Below are 23,127 nucleotides of genomic sequence, written 5' to 3'. Positions count from 1 at the left end.
TGAATGGATGGCTTTGGCTTCGCGTTTCTCTAGGTAAACATTCAATTATAAGCTATTTTTATGAAAAATGTAAAACAAATTCATCTTAAAATCTGTAATGACATTATAAAACCTTTTAAAGCGAGTAATAAGGCTTTCAACGACATGAGTGACTATAAATGGATTTTTCTTGTTAGTGGATGAGTTTCACTCCATGTTTCTCGAGGTAAACATGCAATTTCAATCTGTTTTAACGAAAAATGTAAAACAATTCAACTTAAAATCAATAATGAGATTATAAAACCATTTAAAGCGAGTAATAAGGCTTTTAAAGGCATGATTGACTATAACTAGACTTTTCTTGTTAGTGGATGGCTTTCGCTCCATTCTTCCCAAGGTAAAAATGCAATTTCAATATGTTTTAATGAAAAATGTAAAAAAATTCAACTCAAATAATAAGATTATAAAACCATTTAAAGCGAGTAATAAGGCTTTCAAAGGCATGAGTGACTATAAATAGACTTTTCTTGTTAGTGGATGGCTACTGCTCCATGTTTCCTGAGCTAAACATGCAATTTCAATCTGTTTTAACAAAAAATGCAAAAAAAATCAACTTAAAATCAATAATGAGATTATAAAACCATTTAAAGCGAGTTATAAGGCTTTCAAAGGCATGAGTGACTATAAATAGACTTTTCTTATTAGTGGATGGCTTTCCCTCCATGTTTCCCGAGGGAAACATGCAATTTCAATCTGCTTTAATAAAAAATGTAAAACAATTCACCTCAAAATTAATAATGAGATTATAAAACCATTTAAAGCGAGTAATAAGGCTTTCAAAGGCATGAGTGGCTATAAATGGACTTTTCTTGTTAGTGGATGGCTGTCGCTCCATGTTTCCCGAGGTAAACTTGCAATTTCAATCTGTTTTAAAAAAATATATAAAAAAAGCCACCTCAAAATTAATAATGAGATTATAAAATCATTTAAAGCGAGTAATAAGGCTTTCAAAGGCATGAGTGACTATAAATGGACTTTCCTTGTTAGTGGATGGCTTGCGCTCCACGTTTCCCAAGGTAAACATGCAATCTCAATATGTTTTAACAAAAAATGTAAAAAAATTCAATTTAAAATCAATAATGAGATTATAAAACCATTTAAAGTGAATAATAAGGCTTTGGAAGGCATGAGTGACTATAAATAGACTTTTCTTTTCAATGGATGGCTTTGGCTTCACGTTTCCCAATGTAAACATTCAATTGTAAGCTGTTTTTATGAACAATGTAAAAAAAATTCAACAAAAAATCAACAATGACATTATAAAATCATTTAAAGCAAGTAATAAGGCTTTCAAAGGCATGAGTGACTATAAATGGACTTTTCTTGTTAGTGGATGGCTGTCACTCCATGTTTCTCGAGGTAAAGATGCAATTTCAATCTGTTTTAACGAAAAATGTAAAAAAATTCACCTCAAAATTCATAATGAGATTTAAAACCATTTAGAGCAAGTAATAAGGCTTTTAAAGGCATGAGTGACTATAAATGGACTTTTCTTATTAGTGGATGGCTTTCGCTCCATGTTTCCTGAGGTAAACATGCATATTCAATCTGTTTTAATAAAAAATGTAAAAAAATTCACCTCAAAATTAATAATGAGATTATAAAACCATTTAAAGCGAGTAATAAGGCTTTCAGAGGCATGAATGACTATAAACGGAATTTTCTTGTTACTGGATGGCTTTCGCTCCACGTTTCCCAAGGTAAACATGCAATCTCAATATGTTTTAACGAAAAATGTAAAAAAATTCAACTTAAAATCTATAATGACATTATAAAACCATTTAAAGCGAGTAATAAGGCTTTCAAGGGCATGAGTGACTATAAATAGACCTTTCTTGTCAATGGATGGCTTTGGCTTCGCGTTTCTCCAGGTAAACATTCAATTATAAGCTATTTTTATGAAAAATGTAAAAAAAATTCATCTTAAAATCTGTAATGACATTATAAAACCTTTTAAAGCGAGTAATAAGGCTTTCAACGACATGAGTGACTATAAATGGACTTTTCTTGTTAGTGGATGGGTTTCACTCCATGTTTCTCGAGGTAAACATGCAATTTCAATATGTTTTAACGAAAAATGTAAAAAAATTCAACTTAAAATCAATAATGAGATTATAAAACCATTGAAAGCGAGTAATAAGGCTTTTAAAGGCATGATTGACGATAACTAGACTTTTTTTGTTAGTGGATGGCTTTCGCTCCACTTTTCCCAAGGTAAAAATGCAATTTCAATATGTTTTAATGAAAAATGTAAAAAAATTCAACTCAAATAATAAGATTATAAAACCATTTAAAGCGAGTAATAAGGCTTTCAAAGGCATGAGTGACTATAAATAGACTTTTCTTGTTAGTGGATGGCTACTGCTCCATGTTTCCTGAGCTAAACATGCAATTTCAATCTGTTTTAACAAAAAATGCAAAAAAAATCAACTTAAAATCAATAATGAGATTATAAAACCATTTAAAGCGAGTTATAAGGGTTTCAAAGGCATGAGTGACTATAAATAGACTTTTCTTATTAGTGGATGGCTTTCCCTCCATGTTTCCCGAGGGAAACATGCAATTTCAATCTGTTTTAATAAAAAATGTAAAACAATTCACCTCAAAATTAATAATGAGATTATAAAACCATTTAAAGCGAGTAATAAGGCTTTCAAAGGCATGAGTGACTGTAAATGGACTTTTCTTGTTAGTGGATGGCTGTCGCTCCATGTTTCCCGAGGTAAACTTGCAATTTCAATCTGTTTTAAAAAAATATATGAAAAAAGCCACCTCAAAATTAATAATGAGATTATAAAATCATTTAAAGCGAGTAATAAGGCTTTCAAAGGCATGAGTGACTATAAATGGACTTTCCTTGTTAGTGGATGGCTTGCACTCCACGTTTCCCAAGGTAAACATGCAATCTCAATATGTTTTAACAAAAAATGTAAAAAAATTCAATTTAAAATCAATAATGAGATTATAAAACCATTTAAAGTGAATAATAAGGCTTTGGAAGGCATGAGTGACTATAAATAGACTTTTCTTTTCAATGGATGGCTTTGGCTTCACGTTTCCCAATGTAAACATGCAATTGTAAGCTGTTTTTATGAACAATGTAAAACAAATTCAACAAAAAATCAACAATGACATTATAAAATCATTTAAAGCGAGTAATAAGGCTTTCAAAGGCATGAGTGACTATAAATGGACTTTTCTTGTTAGTGGATGGCTGTCACTCCATGTTTCTCGAGGTAAAGATGCAATTTCAATCTGTTTTAACGAAAAATGTAAAACAATTCACCTCAAAATTCATAATGAGATTTAAAACCATTTAGAGCAAGTAATAAGGCTTTGAAAGGCATGAGTGACTATAAATGGACTTTTCTTATTAGTGGATGGCTTTCGCTCCATGTTTCCTGAGGTAAACATGCATATTCAATCTGTTTTAATAAAATATGTAAAAAAATTCACCTCAAAATTAATAATGAGATTATAAAACCATTTAAAGCGAGTAATAAGGCTTTCAGAGGCATGAATGACTATAAACGGAATTTTCTTGTTACTGGATGGCTTTCGCTCCACGTTTCCCAAGGTAAACATGCAATCTCAATATGTTTTAAAAAAAAATGTAAAAAAATTCAACTTAAAATCAATAATGACATTATAAAACCATTTAAAGCGAGTAATAAGGCTTTCAAGGGCATGAGTGACTATAAATAGACCTTTCTTGTCAATGGATGGCTTTGGCTTCGCGTTTCTCCAGGTAAACATTCAATTATAAGCTATTTTTATGAAAAATGTAAAAAAAATTCATCTTAAAATCTGTAATGACATTATAAAACCTTTTAAAGCGAGTAATAAGGCTTTCAACGACATAAGTGACTATAAATGGACTTTTCTTGTTAGTGGATGGGTTTCACTCCATGTTTCTCGAGGTAAACATGCAATTTCAATATGTTTTAACGAAAAATGTAAAAAAATTCAACTTAAAATCAATAATGAGATTATAAAACCATTGAAAGCGAGTAATAAGGCTTTTAAAGGCATGATTGACGATAACTAGACTTTTTTTGTTAGTGGATGGCTTTCGCTCCACTTTTCCCAAGGTAAAAATGCAATTTCAATATGTTTTAATGAAAAATGTAAAAAAATTCAACTCAAATAATAAGATTATAAAACCATTTAAAGCGAGTAATAAGGCTTTCAAAGGCATGAGTGACTATAAATAGACTTTTCTTGTTAGTGGATGGCTACTGCTCCATGTTTCCTGAGCTAAACATGCAATTTCAATCTGTTTTAACAAAAAATGCAAAAAAAATCAACTTAAAATCAATAATGAGATTATAAAACCATTTAAAGCGAGTTATAAGGGTTTCAAAGGCATGAGTGACTATAAATAGACTTTTCTTATTAGTGGATGGCTTTCCCTCCATGTTTCCCGAGGGAAACATGCAATTTCAATCTGTTTTAATAAAAAATGTAAAACAATTCACCTCAAAATTAATAATGAGATTATAAAACCATTTAAAGCGAGTAATAAGGCTTTCAAAGGCATGAGTGACTGTAAATGGACTTTTCTTGTTAGTGGATGGCTGTCGCTCCATGTTTCCCGAGGTAAACTTGCAATTTCAATCTGTTTTAAAAAAATATATGAAAAAAGCCACCTCAAAATTAATAATGAGATTATAAAATCATTTAAAGCGAGTAATAAGGCTTTCAAAGGCATGAGTGACTATAAATGGACTTTCCTTGTTAGTGGATGGCTTGCACTCCACGTTTCCCAAGGTAAACATGCAATCTCAATATGTTTTAACAAAAAATGTAAAAAAATTCAATTTAAAATCAATAATGAGATTATAAAACCATTTAAAGTGAATAATAAGGCTTTGGAAGGCATGAGTGACTATAAATAGACTTTTCTTTTCAATGGATGGCTTTGGCTTCACGTTTCCCAATGTAAACATGCAATTGTAAGCTGTTTTTATGAACAATGTAAAACAAATTCAACAAAAAATCAACAATGACATTATAAAATCATTTAAAGCGAGTAATAAGGCTTTCAAAGGCATGAGTGACTATAAATGGACTTTTCTTGTTAGTGGATGGCTGTCACTCCATGTTTCTCGAGGTAAAGATGCAATTTCAATCTGTTTTAACGAAAAATGTAAAACAATTCACCTCAAAATTCATAATGAGATTTAAAACCATTTAGAGCAAGTAATAAGGCTTTGAAAGGCATGAGTGACTATAAATGGACTTTTCTTATTAGTGGATGGCTTTCGCTCCATGTTTCCTGAGGTAAACATGCATATTCAATCTGTTTTAATAAAATATGTAAAAAAATTCACCTCAAAATTAATAATGAGATTATAAAACCATTTAAAGCGAGTAATAAGGCTTTCAGAGGCATGAATGACTATAAACGGAATTTTCTTGTTACTGGATGGCTTTCGCTCCACGTTTCCCAAGGTAAACATGCAATCTCAATATGTTTTAAAAAAAATGTAAAAAAATTCAACTTAAAATCAATAATGACATTATAAAACCATTTAAAGCGAGTAATAAGGCTTTCAAGGGCATGAGTGACTATAAATAGACCTTTCTTGTCAATGGATGGCTTTGGCTTCGCGTTTCTCCAGGTAAACATTCAATTATAAGCTATTTTTATGAAAAATGTAAAAAAAATTCATCTTAAAATCTGTAATGACATTATAAAACCTTTTAAAGCGAGTAATAAGGCTTTCAACGACATGAGTGACTATAAATGGACTTTTCTTGTTAGTGGATGGGTTTCACTCCATGTTTCTCGAGGTAAACATGCAATTTCAATATGTTTTAACGAAAAATGTAAAAAAATTCAACTTAAAATCAATAATGAGATTATAAAACCATTGAAAGCGAGTAATAAGGCTTTTAAAGGCATGATTGACGATAACTAGACTTTTTTTGTTAGTGGATGGCTTTCGCTCCATTTTTCCCAAGGTAAAAATGCAATTTCAATATGTTTTAATGAAAAATGTAAAAAAATTCAACTCAAATAATAAGATTATAAAACCATTTAAAGCGAGTAATAAGGCTTTCAAAGGCATGAGTGACTATAAATAGACTTTTCTTGTTAGTGGATGGCTACTGCTCCATGTTTCCTGAGCTAAACATGCAATTTCAATCTGTTTTAATGAAAAATGCAAAAAAAATCAACTTAAAATCAATAATGAGATTATAAAACCATTTAAAGCGAGTTATAAGGCTTTCAAAGGCATGAGTGACTATAAATAGACTTTTCTTATTAGTGGATGGCTTTCCCTCCATGTTTCCCGAGGGAAACATGCAATTTCAATCTGTTTTAATAAAAAATGTAAAACAATTCACCTCAAAATTAATAATGAGATTATAAAACCATTTAAAGCGAGTAATAAGGCTTTCAAAGGCATGAGTGGCTATAAATGGACTTTTCTTGTTAGTGGATGGCTGTCGCTCCATGTTTTCCGAGGTAAACTTGCAATTTCAATCTGTTTTAAAAAAATATATAAAAAAAGCCACCTCAAAATTAATAATGAGATTATAAAACCATTTAAAGCGAGTAATAAGGCTTTTAAAGGCATGAGTGACTATAAATGGACTTTCCTTGTTAGTGGATGGCTTGCGCTCCACGTTTCCCAAGGTAAACAAGCAATCTCAATATGTTTTAACAAAAAATGTAAAAAAATTCAATTTTAAATCAATAATGATATTATAAAACCGTTTAAAGTGAATAATAAGGCTTTGGAAGGCATGAGTGACTATAAATAGACTTTTCTTTTCAATGGATGGCTTTGGCTTCACGTTTCCCAATGTAAACATTCAATTGTAAGCTGTTTTTATGAACAATGTAAAAACAATTCAACAAAAAATCAACAATGACATTATAAAATCATTTAAAGCGAGTAATAAGGCTTCCAAAGGTATGAGTGACTATAAATGGACTTTTCTTGTTAGTGGATGGCTGTCACTCCATGTTTCTCGAGGTAAAGATGCAATTTCAATCTGTTTTAACGAAAAATGTAAAAAAATTCACCTCAAAATTCATAATGAGATTTAAAACCATTTAGAGCAAGTAATAAGGCTTTCGAAGGCATGAGTGAGTATAAATGGACTTTTCTTATTAGTGGATGGCTTTCGCTCCATGTTTCCTGAGGTAAACATGCAATTTCAATCTGTTTTAATAAAAAATGTAAAAAAATTCACCTCAAAATTAATAATGAGATTATAAAACCATTTAAAGCGGGTAATAAGGCTTTCAGAGGCATGAATGACTATAAACGGAATTTTCTTGTTAGTGGATGGCTTTCGCTCCACGTTTCCCAAGGTAAACATGCAATCTCAATATGTTTTAACAAAAAATGTAAAAAAATTCAACTTAAAATCAATAATGACATTATAAAACCATTTAAAGCGAGTAATAAGGCTTTCAAAGGCATGAGTGACTATAAATAGACCTTTCTTGTCAATGGATGGCTTTGGCTTCGCGTTTCTCCAGGTAAACATTCAATTATAAGCTATTTTTATGAAAAATGTAAAAAAAATTCATCTTAAAATCTGTAATGACATTATAAAACCTTTTAAAGCGAGTAATAAGGCTTTCAACGACATGAGTGACTATAAATGGACTTTTCTTGTTAGTGGATGGGTTTCACTCCATGTTTCTCGAGGTAAACATGCAATTTCAATCTGTTTTAACGAAAAATGTAAAAAAAGTCAACTTAAAATCAATAATGAGATTATAAAACCATTTAAAGCGAGTAATAAGGCTTTTAAAGGCATGATTGACTATAACTAGACTTTTCTTGTTAGTGGATGGCTTTCGCTCCATTTTTCCCAAGGTAAAAATGCAATTTCAATATGTTTTAATGAAAAATGTAAAAAAATTCAACTCAAATAATTAGATTATAAAACCATTTAAAGCGAGTAATAAGGCTTTCAAAGGCATGAGTGACTATAATTGGACTTTTCTTGTTAGTGGATGGCTACTGCTCCATGTTTCTTGAGGTAAACATGCAATTTCAATCTGTTTTAAAGAAAAATGCAAAAAAAATCAACTTAAAATCAATAATGAGATTATAAAACCATTTAAAGCGAGTTATAAGGTTTTTAAAGGCATGAGTGACTATAAATAGACTTTTCTTATTAGTGGATGGCTTTCCCTCCATGTTTCCCGAGGGAAACATGCAATTTCAATCTGTTTTAATAAAAAATGTAAAACAATTCACCTCAAAATTAATAATGAGATTATAAAACCATTTAAAGCGAGTAATAAGGCTTTCAAAGGCATGAGTGGCTATAAATGGACTTTTCTTGTTAGTGGATGGCTGTCGCTCCGTGTTTCCCGAGGTAAACTTGCAATTTCAATCTGTTTTAAAAAAATATATAAAAAAAGCCACCTCAAAATTAATAATGAGATTATAAAACCATTTAAAGCGAGTAATAAGGCTTTTAAAGGCATGAATGACTATAAATGGACTTTCCTTATTAGTGGATGGCTTGCGCTCCACGTTTCCCAAGGTAAACATGCAATCTCAATATGTTTTAACAAAAAATGTAAAAAAATTCAATTTAAAATCAATAATGAGATTATAAAACCATTTAAAGTGAATAATAAGGCTTTGGAAGGCATGAGTGACTATAAATAGACTTTTCTTTTCAATGGATGGCTTTGGCTTCACGTTTCCCAATGTAAACATTCAATTGTAAGCTGTTTTTATGAACAATGTAAAACAAATTCAACAAAAAATCAACAATGACATTATAAAATCATTTAAAGTGAGTAATAAGGCTTTCAAAGGCATGAGTGACTATAAATGCTCTTTTCTTATTAGTGGATGGCTTTCGCACCATGTTTCCTGAGGTAAACATGCAATTTCAATCTGTTTTAATAAAAAATGTAAAAACATTCACCTCAAAATTAATAATGAGATTATAAAACCATTTAAAGCGAGTAATAAGGCTTTCAAAGGCATGAATGGCAATAAATGGACTTTCTTGTTAGTGGATGGCTTTCGCTCCATCTTTCCCGAGGTAAACATGCAATTTCAATCCGTTTTAATAAAAAATGTAAAAATATTCACCTCAAAATTAATAATGAGATTATAAAACCATTTACAGCGAGTAATAAGGATTTCAAAGGCATGAGTGACTATAAATGGACTTTTCTTGTTAGTGGATAGCATTCGCTCCATCTTTCCCGAGGTAAACAAGCAATTTCAATCTGTTTTAATTAAAAATGTAAAAATATTCACCTCAAAATTAATAATGAGATTATAAAACCATTTACAGCGAGTAATAAAGATTTCAAAGGCATGAGTGACTATAAATGGACTTTTCTTGTTAGTGGATGGCATTCACTACATGTTTCTCGAGGTAAATATGTAACTTCATTATCTTTTAATGAAAAATGTAAAAACATTCACCTCAAAATTAATAATGAGATTATAAAACAATTTAAAGCGAGTAATAAGGCTTTCAAAGGCATGAGTGACTATAAATGGACTTTTCTTATTAGTGGATGGCTTTCGCTCCATGTTTCCCGAGGTAAACATGCAATTTCAATATGTTTTAATGAAAAATGTAAAAAAATTCAACTTAAAATCAATAATGAGATTATAAAACCATTTAAAGCGAGTAATAAGGCTTTCAAATGCATGAGTGACTATAAATGGACTTTTCTTTTTAGTGGATGGCTTTCTCTCCATCTTTCCCGAGGTAAACTTGAAATTTCAATCTGTTTTAATAAAAAATGTAAAAATATTCACCTCAAAATTAATAATGAGATTATAAAACCATTTAAAGCGAGTAATAAGGATTTCAAAGGCATGAGTGACTATAAATGGACTTTTCTTGTTAGTGGATGGCATTCACTACATGTTTCTCGAGGTAAATATGTAACTTCAATCTGTTTTAATGAAAAATGTAAAAACATTCACCTCAAAATTAATAATGAGATTATAAAACCATTTAAAGCGAGTGATAAGGCTTTCAAAGGCATGAGTGACAATAAATAGACTTTTCTTGTTAGTGGATGACTTTCGCTCCATGTTTCCTGAGGTAAACATGGAATTTCAATCTGTTTTAACAAAAAAGGCAAAAAAATTCAACTTAAAATTAATAATGAGATTATAAAACCATTTAAAGCGAGTAATAAGGCTTTGAAAGGCATGAGTGTCTATAAATAGACTTTTCTTGTTAACGGACGGCTTTCGCTTCACATTTCTTAAGGTAAACATTCAATTATAAGCTGTTTTTATCAAAAATGTAACCACAATTCAACTTAAAATCAGTAATGACATTATAAAACCGTTTAAAACGGGTAATAATGCTTTCAAAAGAATGAATGAAAATAAAATGGACTTTTCTTGTTAATGGATGGCTTTCGCTTCATGTTTTTGGCGATAAACATTCAATTCTAATCTGTTTTAATGAAAAATGTAAAAAATTCAACTTAAAATCAATAATGACATTATAAAACCATTCAAAGTGAGCAATAAGGCTTTTAAAGGCATGAGTGACTATAAATAGACTTTTCTTGTCAATGCATGGCTTTGGGTTCACGTTTCTCAAGGTAAACATTCAATTATAAGCTATTTTTATGAAAAATGTAAAAAAAATTCAACTTAAAATCCGTAATGACATTATAAAACCATTTAAAGCGAGTAATAAGGATTTCAAAGGCATGAGTGACTATAAATGGACTTTTCTTGTTAGTGGATGGCTTTCGCTTCATGTTTCTCGAGGTAAATATGTAACTTCAATCTGTTTTAGTGCAAAAATGTAAAAACATTCACCTCAAAATTAATAATGAGATTATAAAACCATTTAAAGCGAGTGATAAGGCTTTCAAAGGCATGAGTGACAATAAATAGACTTTTCTTGTCAACGGATGGCTTTCGCTTCACATTTCTTGAAGTAAACATTCAATTATAAGCTGTTTTTATCAAAAATGTAACCATAATTCAACTTAAAATCAGTAACGACATTATAAAACCATTTAGAACGGGTAATAATGCTTTCAAAAGAATGAATAAAAATAAAACGGACTTTTCTTGTTAATGGATGGCTTTCGCTTCATGTTTTTGGCGATAAACATTCAATTCTAATCTGTTTTAATGAAAAATGTAAAAAATTCAACTTAAAATCAATAATGACATTATAAAACCATTCAAAGTGAGTAATAAGGCTTTCAAAGGCATGCGTGACTGTAAATAGACTTTTCTTGTTAGTGGATGGCTTTCGCACCATGTTTCCTGAGGTAAATATGCAATTTCAATCTGTTTTAATAAAAAATGTAAAACTATTCACCTCAAAATGAATAATGACATTATAAAACCATTTAAAGCGAGTAATAAGGATTTCAAAGGCATGAGTGACTATAAATGGACTTTTCTTGTTAGTGGATGGCATTCACTACATGTTTCTCGAGGTAAATATGTAACTTCAATCTGTTTTAATGAAAAATGTAAAAACATTCACCTCAAAATTAATAATGAGATTATAAAACCATTTAAAGCGAGTAATAAGGCTTTCAAAGGCATGAGTGACTATAATTGGACTTCTCTTGTTAGTGGATGGCTTTCGCTCCATGTTTCCCAAGGTAAACATGCAATCTCAATATGTTTTAACAAAAAATGTAAACAAATTCAACTTAAAATCAATAATGAGACTATAAAACCATTTAAAGCGAGTAATAAGGCTTTTAAAGGCATGAGCGACTATAAATAGACTTTTTTTGTCAATGGACGGCTTTCGCTTCACGTTTCTTGAGGTCAACAGTCAATTATAAGCTGTTTCTATCAAAAATGTAAAAAACTTCACCTCAAAATTAATAATGACATTATAAAATCATTTAAAGCGAGTAATAAGGCTTTCAAAGGCATGAGTGACTATAAATGCACTTTTCTTATTAGTGGATGGCTTTCGCACCATGTTTCCTGAGGTAAACAAGCAATTTCAATATGTTTTAATAAAAAATGTAACAACATTCACCTCAAAATTAATAATGAGATTATAAAACCATTTAAAGCGAGTAATAAGGCTTTCAAAGGCATGAGTGACAATAAATGGACTTTTCTTGTTAGTGGATGGCTTTCGCTCCATCTTTCCCCGAGGTAAACATGCAATTTCAATCTGTTTTAATAAAAAATGTAAAAATATTTACCTCAAAATTAATAATGAGATTATAAAACCATTTACAGCGAGTAATAAGGATTTCAAAGGCATGAGTGACTATAAATGGACTTTTCTTGTTAGTGGATGGCTTTCGCTCCATCTTTCCCGAGGTAAACATGCAATTTCAATCTGTTTAATTAAAAAATGTAAAAATATTCACCTCAAAATTAATAATGAGATTATAAAACCATTTACAGCGAGTAATAAGGATTTCAAAGGCATGAGTGACTATAAATGGACTTTTCTTGTTAGTGGATGGCTTTCGCTCCATGTTTCTCGAGGTAAATATGTAACTTCAATCTGTTTTAATGAAAAATGTAAAAACATTCACCTCAAAATTAATAATGAGATTATAAAACCATTTAAAGCGAGTGATAAGGCTTTCAAAGGCATGAGTGACAATAAATAGACTTTTCTTGTCAACGGATGGCTTTCGCTTCACATTTCTTGAGGTAAACATTCAATTATAAGCTGTTTTTATCAAAAATGTAACCACAATTCAACTTAAAATCAGTAACGACATTATAAAACCATTTTTTGAACGGGTAATAATGCTTTCAAAAGAATGAATAAAAATAAAACAGACTTTTCTTGTTAATGCATGGCTTTCGCTTCATTTTTTGGCGATCAACATTCAATTCTAATCTGTTTTAATGAAAAATGTAAAAAATTCAACTTAAAATCAATAATGACATTATGAAACCATTCAAAGTGAGTAATAAGGCTTTCAAAGGCATGAGTGACTGTAAATAGACTTTTCTTGTTAGTGGATGGCTTTCGCACCATGTTTCCTGAGGTAAACATGCAATTTCAATCTGTTTTAATAAAAAATGTAAAACTATTCACCTCAAAATGAATAATGACATTATAAAACCATTTAAAGCGAGTAATAAGGATTTCAAAGGCATGAGTGACTATAAATGGACTTTTCTTGTTAGTGGATGGCATTCACTACATGTTTCTCGAGGTAAATATGTAACTTCAATCTGTTTTAATGAAAAATGTAAAAACATTCACCTCAAAATTAATAATGAGATTATAAAACCATTTAAAGCGAGTAATAAGGCTTTCAAAGGCATGAGTGACTATAAATGGACTTTTCTTGTTAGTGGATGGCTTTTGCTCCAACTTTCCCGAGGTAAACATGCAATTTCAATCTGTTTTAATAAAAAATGTAAAAATATTCACCTCAAAATTAATAATGAGATTATAAAACCATTTACAGCGAGTAATAAGGATTTCAAAGGCATGAGTGACTATAAATGGACTTTTCTTGTTAGTGGATGGCATTCACTACATGTTTCTTGAGGTAAATATGTAACTTCAATCTGTTTTAATGAAAAATGTAAAAACATTCACCTCAAAATTAATAATGAGATTATAAAACCATTTAAAGCGAGTGATAAGGCTTTCAAAGGCATGAGTGACTATAAATGGACTTTTCTTGTTAGTGGATGGCTTTCGCTCTATGTTTCCCGAGGTAAACATGAAATTTCAATCTCGTTTAATGAGAAATGTAAAACAAATTAACTTAAAATCAATAATGAGATTATAAAACCATTTAAAGCGAGTAATAAGGCTTTTAAAGGCATGAGTGACTATAAATGGACTTTTCTTGTTAGTGGAGGGCTTTCACTCCATGTTTCTCGAGGTAAACATGCAATTTCAATCTGTTTTAATGAAAAATGGAAAAAAATTAACCTCAAAATTAATAATAAGATTTAAAACCATTCAGAGCGAGTAATAAGGCTTTCAAAGGCATGAGTGACTATAAATGGAATTCTCTTGTTAGTGGATGGCTTTCGCTCCATGTTTCCTGAGGTAAACATGCAATTTCAATCTGTTTTAACGAAAAATGTAAAAAAAATCAACTTAAAATCAATAATGAGATTACAAAACCATTTAAAGCGAGTTTTAAGGCTTTCAAAGGCATGAGTGACTATAAATAGACTTTTCTTGTTAGTGGATGGCTTTCCCTCCATGTTTCCCGAGGCAAACTTGCAATTTCAATCTGTTTTAATAAAAAATGTAAAAAAATTGACCTCAAAATTAATAATGAGATTATAAAACCATTTAAAGCGAGTAATAAGGCTTTCAAAGGCATGAGTGACTATAAATAGTCTTTTCTTGTTAGTGGATGGCTTTCCCTCCATGTTTCCCGAGGTAAACATGCAATTTCAATCTGTTTTAATAAAACATGTAAAAAAATCCACCTCAAAATGAATAATGAGATTATAAAACCATTTAAAGCGAGTAATAAGGCTTTCAAAGGCATGAGTGACTATAAATGGACTTTTCTTGTTAGTGGATGGCTTTCACTCCATGTTTCACGAGGTAAACATGCAATTTCAATCTGTATTCAAAAAATATATAAAAAAAGCTACCTCAAAATTAATAATGAGATTATAAAACCATTTAAACCGAGTAATAAGGCTTTCAAAGGCATGAGTGACTATAAATGGACTTTTCTTATTAGTGGATGGCTTTCGCTCCACGTTTCCCAAGGTAAACATGCAATCTCAATATGTTTTAAAAAAAATGTAAAAATATTCAATTTAAAATCACTAATGATATTATAAAAACATTTAAATTAAGTAATAAGGCTTTGAAAGGCATGAGTGACTATAAATAGAATTTGTTTTTCAATGGATGGCTTTCGCTTCAAGTTTCTCAATGTAAACATTCAATTATAAGCTGTTTTTTTATGAAAAATGTAAAAAAAATTCAACAAAAAATCAATAATGACATTATAAAGTCATTTAAAGCGAGTAATAAGGCTTTCAATGGCATGAGTGACTATAAATGGACTTTTCTTATTAGTGGATGGCTTTCGCACCATGTTTCCTGAGGTAAACATGCAATTTCAATCTGTTTTAATAAAAAAATAAAAAAATTCACCTCAAAATTAATAATGAGATTATAAAACCATTTAAAGCAAGTAATAAGGCTTTCAAAGGCTTGAGTGACTATAAATGGACTTTTCTTGTTAGTGGATGGCTTTCGCTCCATGTTTCTCGAGGTAAACATGCAATTTCAATATGTTTTAATGAAAAATGTAAAAAATTCAACCTAAAATCAATAATGAGATTATAAAACCATTTAAACCGAGTAATAAGGCTTTCAAAGGCATCAGTGACTATAAACGGAATTTTCTTGTTAGTGGATGGCTTTTGCTCCACGTTTCCCAAGGTAAACATGCAATCTCAATATGTTTTGACAAAAATGTAAAAAATTCAACTTAAAATCAATAATGAGATTATAAAACCAATTAAAGCGAGTAATAAGGCTTTCAAAGGCATGGGCGACTATAAATAGATATTTTTTTGTCAATGGACGGCTTTCGCTTCACGTTTCTTGAGGTCAACATTAAATTATAAGCTGTTCTTATCAAAAATTTAAAAAAATTCACCTTAAAATTAATAATGAGATTATAAAACCATTTAAAGCGAGTAATAAGGCTTTCAAAGGCATGCGTGACTATAATTGGACTTTTCTTGTTAGTGGATGGCTTTCACTCCATGTTTCTCGAGGGAAACATGCAATTTCAATCTGTTCTAATGAAAAATGTAAAAAATTTCACCTTATAATCAATAATGAGATTATAAAACCATTTAAAGTGAGTAATAAGGCTTTCAAAGGCATGAGTGACTATAAATGGACTTTTCTTGTTAGTGGATGGCTTTCGCTCTATGTTTCCCGAGGTAAACATGAAATTTCAATCTCGTTTAATGAGAAACGTACAACAAATTAACTTAAAATCAATAATGAGATTATAAAACCATTTAAAGCGAGTAATAAGGCTTTTAAAGGCATGAGAGACTATAAATGGACTTTTCTTGTTAGTGGAGGGCTTTCACTCCATGTTTCTCGAGGTAAACAAGCAATTTCAATCTGTTTTAATGAAAAATGTAAAAAAATTAACCTCAAAATTAATAATAAGATTTAAAACAATTCAAAGCGAGTAATAAGGCTTTCAAAGGCATGAGTGACTATAAATGGAATTTTCTTGTTAGTGGATGGCTTTCGCTCCATGTTTCCTGAGGTAAACATACAATTTCAATCTGTTTTAACGAAAAATGTAAAACAAATCAACTTAAAATCAATAATGAGATTACAAAACCATTTAAAGCGAGTTATAAGGCTTTCAAAGGCATGAGTGACTATAAATAAACTTTTCTTGTTAGTGGATGGGTTTCGCTCCATGTTTCCCGAGGTAAACATGCAATTTCAATCTGTTTTAATGAAAAATGTGAAAAAATTCAACTTAAAATCAATAATGAGATTATAAAACCATTTAAAGCGAGTAATAAGGCTTTCAAAGGCATGCGTGACTATAATTGGACTTTTCTTGTTAGTGGATGGCTTTCACTCCATGTTTCTCGAGGGAAACATGCAATTTCAATCTGTTCTAATGAAAAATGTAAAAAATTTCACCTTATAATCAATAATGAGATTATAAAACCATTTAAAGTGAGTAATAAGGCTTTCAAAGGCATGAGTGACTATAAATGGACTTTTCTTGTTAGTGGATGGCTTTCGCTCTATGTTTCCCGAGGTAAACATGAAATTTCAATCTCGTTTAATGAGAAACGTACAACAAATTAACTTAAAATCAATAATGAGATTATAAAACCATTTAAAGCGAGTAATAAGGCTTTTAAAGGCATGAGAGACTATAAATGGACTTTTCTTGTTAGTGGAGGGCTTTCACTCCATGTTTCTCGAGGTAAACATGCAATTTCAATCTGTTTTAATGAAAAATGTAAAAAAATTAACCTCAAAATTAATAATAAGATTTAAAACAATTCAGAGCGAGTAATAAGGCTTTCAAAGGCATGAGTGACTATAAATGGAATTTTCTTGTTAGTGGATGGCTTTCGCTCCATGTTTCCTGAGGTAAACATACAATTTCAATCTGTTTTAACGAAAAATGTAAAACAAATCAACTTAAAATCAATAATGAGATTACAAAACCATTTAAAGCGAGTTATAAGGCTTTCAAAGGCATGAGTGACTATAAATAAACTTTTCTTGTTAGTGGATGGGTTTCGCTCCATGTTTCCCGAGGTAAACATGCAATTTCAATCTGTTTTAATGAAAAATGTGAAAAAATTCAACTTAAAATCAATAATGAGATTATAAAACCATTTAAAGCGAGTAATAAGGCTTTCAAAGGCATGCGTGACTATAATTGGACTTTTCTTGTTAGTGGATGGCTTTCACTCCATGTTTCTCGAGGGAAACATGCAATTTCAATCTGTTCTAATGAAAAATGTAAAAAATTTCACCTTATAATCAATAATGAGATTATAAAACCATTTAAAGTGAGTAATAAGGCTTTCAAAGGCATGAGTGACTATAAATGGACTTTTCTTGTTAGTGGATGGCTTTCGCTCTATGTTTCCCGAGGTAAACATGAAATTTCAATCTCGTTTAATGAGAAACGTACAACAAATTAACTTAAAATCAATAATGAGATTATAAAACCATTTAAAGCGAGTAATAAGGCTTTTAAAGGCATGAGAGACTATAAATGGACTTTTCTTGTTAGTGGAGGGCTTTCACTCCATGTTTCTCGAGGTAAACATGCAATTTCAATCTGTTTTAATGAAAAATGTAAAAAAATTAACCTCAAAATTAATAATAAGATTTAAAACAATTCAGAGCGAGTAATAAGGCTTTCAAAGGCATGAGTGACTATAAATGGAATTTTCTTGTTAGTGGATGGCTTTCGCTCCATGTTTCCTGAGGTAAACATACAATTTCAATCTGTTTTAACGAAAAATGTAAAACAAATCAACTTAAAATCAATAATGAGATTACAAAACCATTTAAAGCGAGTTATAAGGCTTTCAAAGGCATGAGTGACTATAAATAAACTTTTCTTGTTAGTGGATGGGTTTCGCTCCATGTTTCCCGAGGTAAACATGCAATTTCAATCTGTTTTAATGAAAAATGTGAAAAAATTAAACTTAAAATCAATAATGAGATTATAAAACCATTTAAAGCGAGTAATAAGGCTTTCAAAGGCATGCGTGACTATAATTGGACTTTTCTTGTTAGTGGATGGCTTTCACTCCATGTTTCTCGAGGGAAACATGCAATTTCAATCTGTTCTAATGAAAAATGTAAAAAATTTCACCTTATAATCAATAATGAGATTATAAAACCATTTAAAGTGAGTAATAAGGCTTTCAAAGGCATGAGTGACTATAAATGGACTTTTCTTGTTAGTGGATGGCTTTCGCTCTATGTTTCCCGAGGTAAACATGAAATTTCAATCTCGTTTAATGAGAAACGTACAACAAATTAACTTAAAATCAATAATGAGATTATAAAACCATTTAAAGCGAGTAATAAGGCTTTTAAAGGCATGAGAGACTATAAATGGACTTTTCTTGTTAGTGGAGGGCTTTCACTCCATGTTTCTCGAGGTAAACATGCAATTTCAATCTGTTTTAATGAAAAATGTAAAAAAATTAACCTCAAAATTAATAATAAGATTTAAAACAATTCAGAGCGAGTAATAAGGCTTTCAAAGGCATGAGTGACTATAAATGGAATTTTCTTGTTAGTGGATGGCTTTCGCTCCATGTTTCCTGAGGTAAACATACAATTTCAATCTGTTTTAACGAAAAATGTAAAACAAATCAACTTAAAATCAATAATGAGATTACAAAACCATTTAAAGCGAGTTATAAGGCTTTCAAAGGCATGAGTGACTATAAATAAACTTTTCTTGTTAGTGGATGGGTTTCGCTCCATGTTTCCCGAGGTAAACATGCAATTTCAATCTGTTTTAATGAAAAATGTGAAAAAATTAAACTTAAAATCAATAATGAGATTATAAAACCATTTAAAGCGAGTAATAAGGCTTTCAAAGGCATGCGTGACTATAATTGGACTTTTCTTGTTAGTGGATGGCTTTCACTCCATGTTTCTCGAGGGAAACATGCAATTTCAATCTGTTCTAATGAAAAATGTAAAAAATTTCACCTTATAATCAATAATGAGATTATAAAACCATTTAAAGTGAGTAATAAGGCTTTCAAAGGCATGAGTGACTATAAATGGACTTTTCTTGTTAGTGGATGGCTTTCGCTCTATGTTTCCCGAGGTAAACATGAAATTTCAATCTCGTTTAATGAGAAACGTACAACAAATTAACTTAAAATCAATAATGAGATTATAAAACCATTTAAAGCGAGTAATAAGGCTTTTAAAGGCATGAGTGACTATAAATGGACTTTTCTTGTTAGTGGAGGGCTTTCACTCCATGTTTCTCGAGGTAAACATGCAATTTCAATCTGTTTTAATGAAAAATGTAAAAAAATTAACCTCAAAATTAATAATAAGATTTAAAACCATTCAGAGCGAGTAATAAGGCTTTCAAAGGCATGAGTGACTATAAATGGAATTTTCTTGTTAGTGGATGGCTTTCGCTCCATGTTTCCTGAGGTAAACATGCAATTTCAATCTGTTTTAACAAAAAATGTAAAACAAATCAACTTAAAATCAATAATGAGATTACAAAACCATTTAAAGCGAGTTATAAGGCTTTCAAAGGCATGAGTGACTATAAATAGACTTTTCTTGTTAGTGGGTGGCTTTCCCTCCATGTTTCCCGAGGCAAACTTGCAATTTCAATCTGTTTTAATAAAAAATGTAAAAAAATTGACCTCAAAATTAATAATGAGATTATAAAACCATTTAAAGCGAGTAATAAGGCTTTCAAAGGCATGAGTGACTATAAATAGACTTTTCTTGTTAGTGGATGGCTTTCCCTCCATGTTTCCCGAGGTAAACATGCAATTTCAATCTGTTTTAATAAAACATGTAAAAAAATCCACCTCAAAATGAATAATGAGATTATAAAACCATTTAAAGCGAGTAATAAGGCTTTCAAAGGCATCAGTGACTATAAACAGAATTTTCTTATTAGTGGATGGCTTTCGCTCCACGTTTCCCAAGGTAAACATGCAATCTCAATATGTTTTGACAAAAATGTAAAAAAATTCAACTTAAAATCAATAATGAGATTATAAAACCATTTAAAGCGAGTAATAAGGCTTTCAAAGGCATGAGCGACTATAAATAGACATTTTTTTGTCAATGGACGGCTTTCGCTTCACGTTTCTTGAGGTCAACATTCAATTATAAACTGTTTTTATCAAAAATTTAAAAAAATTCACCTCAAAATTAATAATGAGATTATAAAACCAGTTAAAGCGAGTAATAAGGCTTTCAAAGGCATGCGTGACTATAATTGGACTTTTCTTGTTAGTGGATGGCTTTCACTCCATGTTTCTCGAGGGAAACATGCAATTTCAATCTGTTCTAATGAAAAATGTAAAAAATTTCACCTTATAATTAATAATGAGATTACAAAACCATTTAAAGCGAGTTATAAGGCTTTCAAAGGCATGAGTGACTATAAATAGACTTTTCTTGTTAGTGGGTGGCTTTCCCTCCATGTTTCCCGAGGCAAACTTGCAATTTCAATCTGTTTTAATAAAAAATGTAAAAAAATTGATCTCAAAATTAATAATCAGATTATAAAACCATTTAAAGCGAGTAATAAGGCTTTCAAAGGCATGAGTGATTAGAAATAGACTTTTCTTGTTAGTGGATGGCTTTCCCTCCATGTTTCCCGAGGTAAACATGCAATTTCAATCTGTTTTAATAAAACATGTAAACAAATCCACCTCAAAATGAATAATGAGATTATAAAACCATTTAAAACGAGTAATAAGGCTTTCAAAGGCATGAGTGACTATAAATGGACTTTTCTTGTTAGTGGATGGCTTTCACTCCATGTTTCACGAGGTAAACATGCAATTTCAATCTGTATTCAAAAAATATATAAAAAAAGCTACCTCAAAAGTAATAATGAGATTATAAAACCATTTAAACCGAGTAATAAGGCTTTCAAAGGCATGAGTGACTATAAATGGACTTTTCTTATTAGTGGATGGCTTTTGCTCCACGTTTCCCAAGGTAAACATGCAATCTCAATATGTTTTAAAAAAAATGTAAAAATATTCAATTTAAAATCACTAATGATATTATAAAAACATTTAAAGTGAGTAATAAGGCTTTGAAAGGCATGAGTGACTATAAATAGATTTTGTTTTTCAATGGATGGCTTTGGCTTCAAGTTTCTCAATGTAAACATTCAATTATAAGCTGTTTTTTATGAAAAATGTAAAAAAAATTCAACAAAAAATCAATAATGACATTATAAAGTCATTTAAAGCGAGTAATAAGGCTTTCAATGGCATGAGTGACTATAAATGGACTTTTCTTATTAGTGGATGGCTTTCGCACCATGTTTCCTGAGGTAAACATGCAATTTCAATATGTTTTAATAAAAAAATAAAAAAATTCACCTCAAAATTAATAATGAGATTATAAAACCATTTAAAGCAAGTAATAAGGCTTTCAAAGGCTTGAGTGACTATAAATGGACTTTTCTTGTTAGTGGAGGGCTTTCACTCCATGTTTCTCGAGGTAAACATGCAATTTCAATCTGTTTTAATGAAAAATGTAAAAAAATTAACCGCAAAATTAATAATAAGATTTAAAACCATTCAGAGCGAGTAATAAGGCTTTCAAAGGCATGAGTGACTATAAATGGAATTTTCTTGTTAGTCGATGGCTTTTGCTCCATGTTTCCTGAGGTAAACATGCAATTTCAATCTGTTTTAACGAAAAATGTAAAAAAAATCAACTTAAAATCAATAATGAGATTACAAAACCATTTAAAGCGAGTTATAAGGCTTTCAAAGGCATGAGTGACTATAAATAGACTTTTCTTGTTAGTGGATGGCTTTCCCTCCATGTTTCCCGAGGCAAACTTGCAATTTCAATCTGTTTCAATAAAAAATGTAAAAAAATTGACCTCAAAATTAATAATGAGATTATAAAACTATTTAAGGCGAGTAATAAGGCTTTCAAAGGCATGAGTGACTATAAATGGACTTTTCTTGTTAGTGGATGGCTTTCACTCTATGTTTCTTGAGGTAAACATGCAATTTCAATCTGTTTCAATGAAAAATGTAAAAAATTAACCTCAAAATTAATAATGAGATGTAAAACCATTTAGAGCGAGTAATAAGGCTTTCAAAGGCATGAGTGACTATAAATAGACTTTTCTTGTTTGTGGATGGCTTTCGCTCCATGTTTCCTGAGGTAAACATGCAATTTCAATCTGTTTTAACGAAAAATGTAAAAAAAATCAACTTAAAATCAATAATGAGATTATAAAACCATTTAATGCGAGTTATAAGGCTTTGAAAGGCATGAGTGACTACAAATAGACTTTTCTTGTTAGTGGATGGCTTTCCCTCCATGTTTCCCGAGGTCAACATGCAATTTCAATCTGTTTTAATAAAAAATGTAAAAAAATTCACCTCAAAATTAATAATGAGATTATTAAACCATTTAAAGCTAGTAATAAGGCTTTCAAAGGCATGGGTGACTATAAATGGACTTTTCTTGTTAGTGGACGGCTGTCGCTCCATGTTTCCCGAGGTAAACATACAATTTTAATCTGTTTTAAAAAAAATATAAAAAAAGCCACCTCAAAATTAATAATGAGATTATAAAACCATTTAGAGCGAGTAATAAGGCTTCCAAAGGCATGAGTGACTATAAATGGACTCTTCTTGTTAGTGGATGGCTTTCGCTCCACGTTTCCCAAGGTAAACATTCAATCTCAATATGTTTTAACAAAAAATGTAAAAAAATTCAATTTAAAATCAATAATGAGATTATAAAAACATTTAAAGTGAGTAATAAGGCTTTGAAAGGCATGAGTGACTATAAATATACTTTTTTTTTCAATGGATGGCTTTGGCTTCACGTTTCTCATTGTAAACATTCAGTTATAAGTTGTTTTTATGAAAA

The sequence above is a fragment of the Theobroma cacao genome, chromosome 4 (assembly GCF_053813885.1).
Source record: "Theobroma cacao isolate CCN51 chromosome 4, ASM5381388v1, whole genome shotgun sequence".
Lineage (NCBI taxonomy): Eukaryota > Viridiplantae > Streptophyta > Magnoliopsida > Malvales > Malvaceae > Theobroma > Theobroma cacao.
This window is presented reverse-complemented; position numbering follows the sequence as displayed.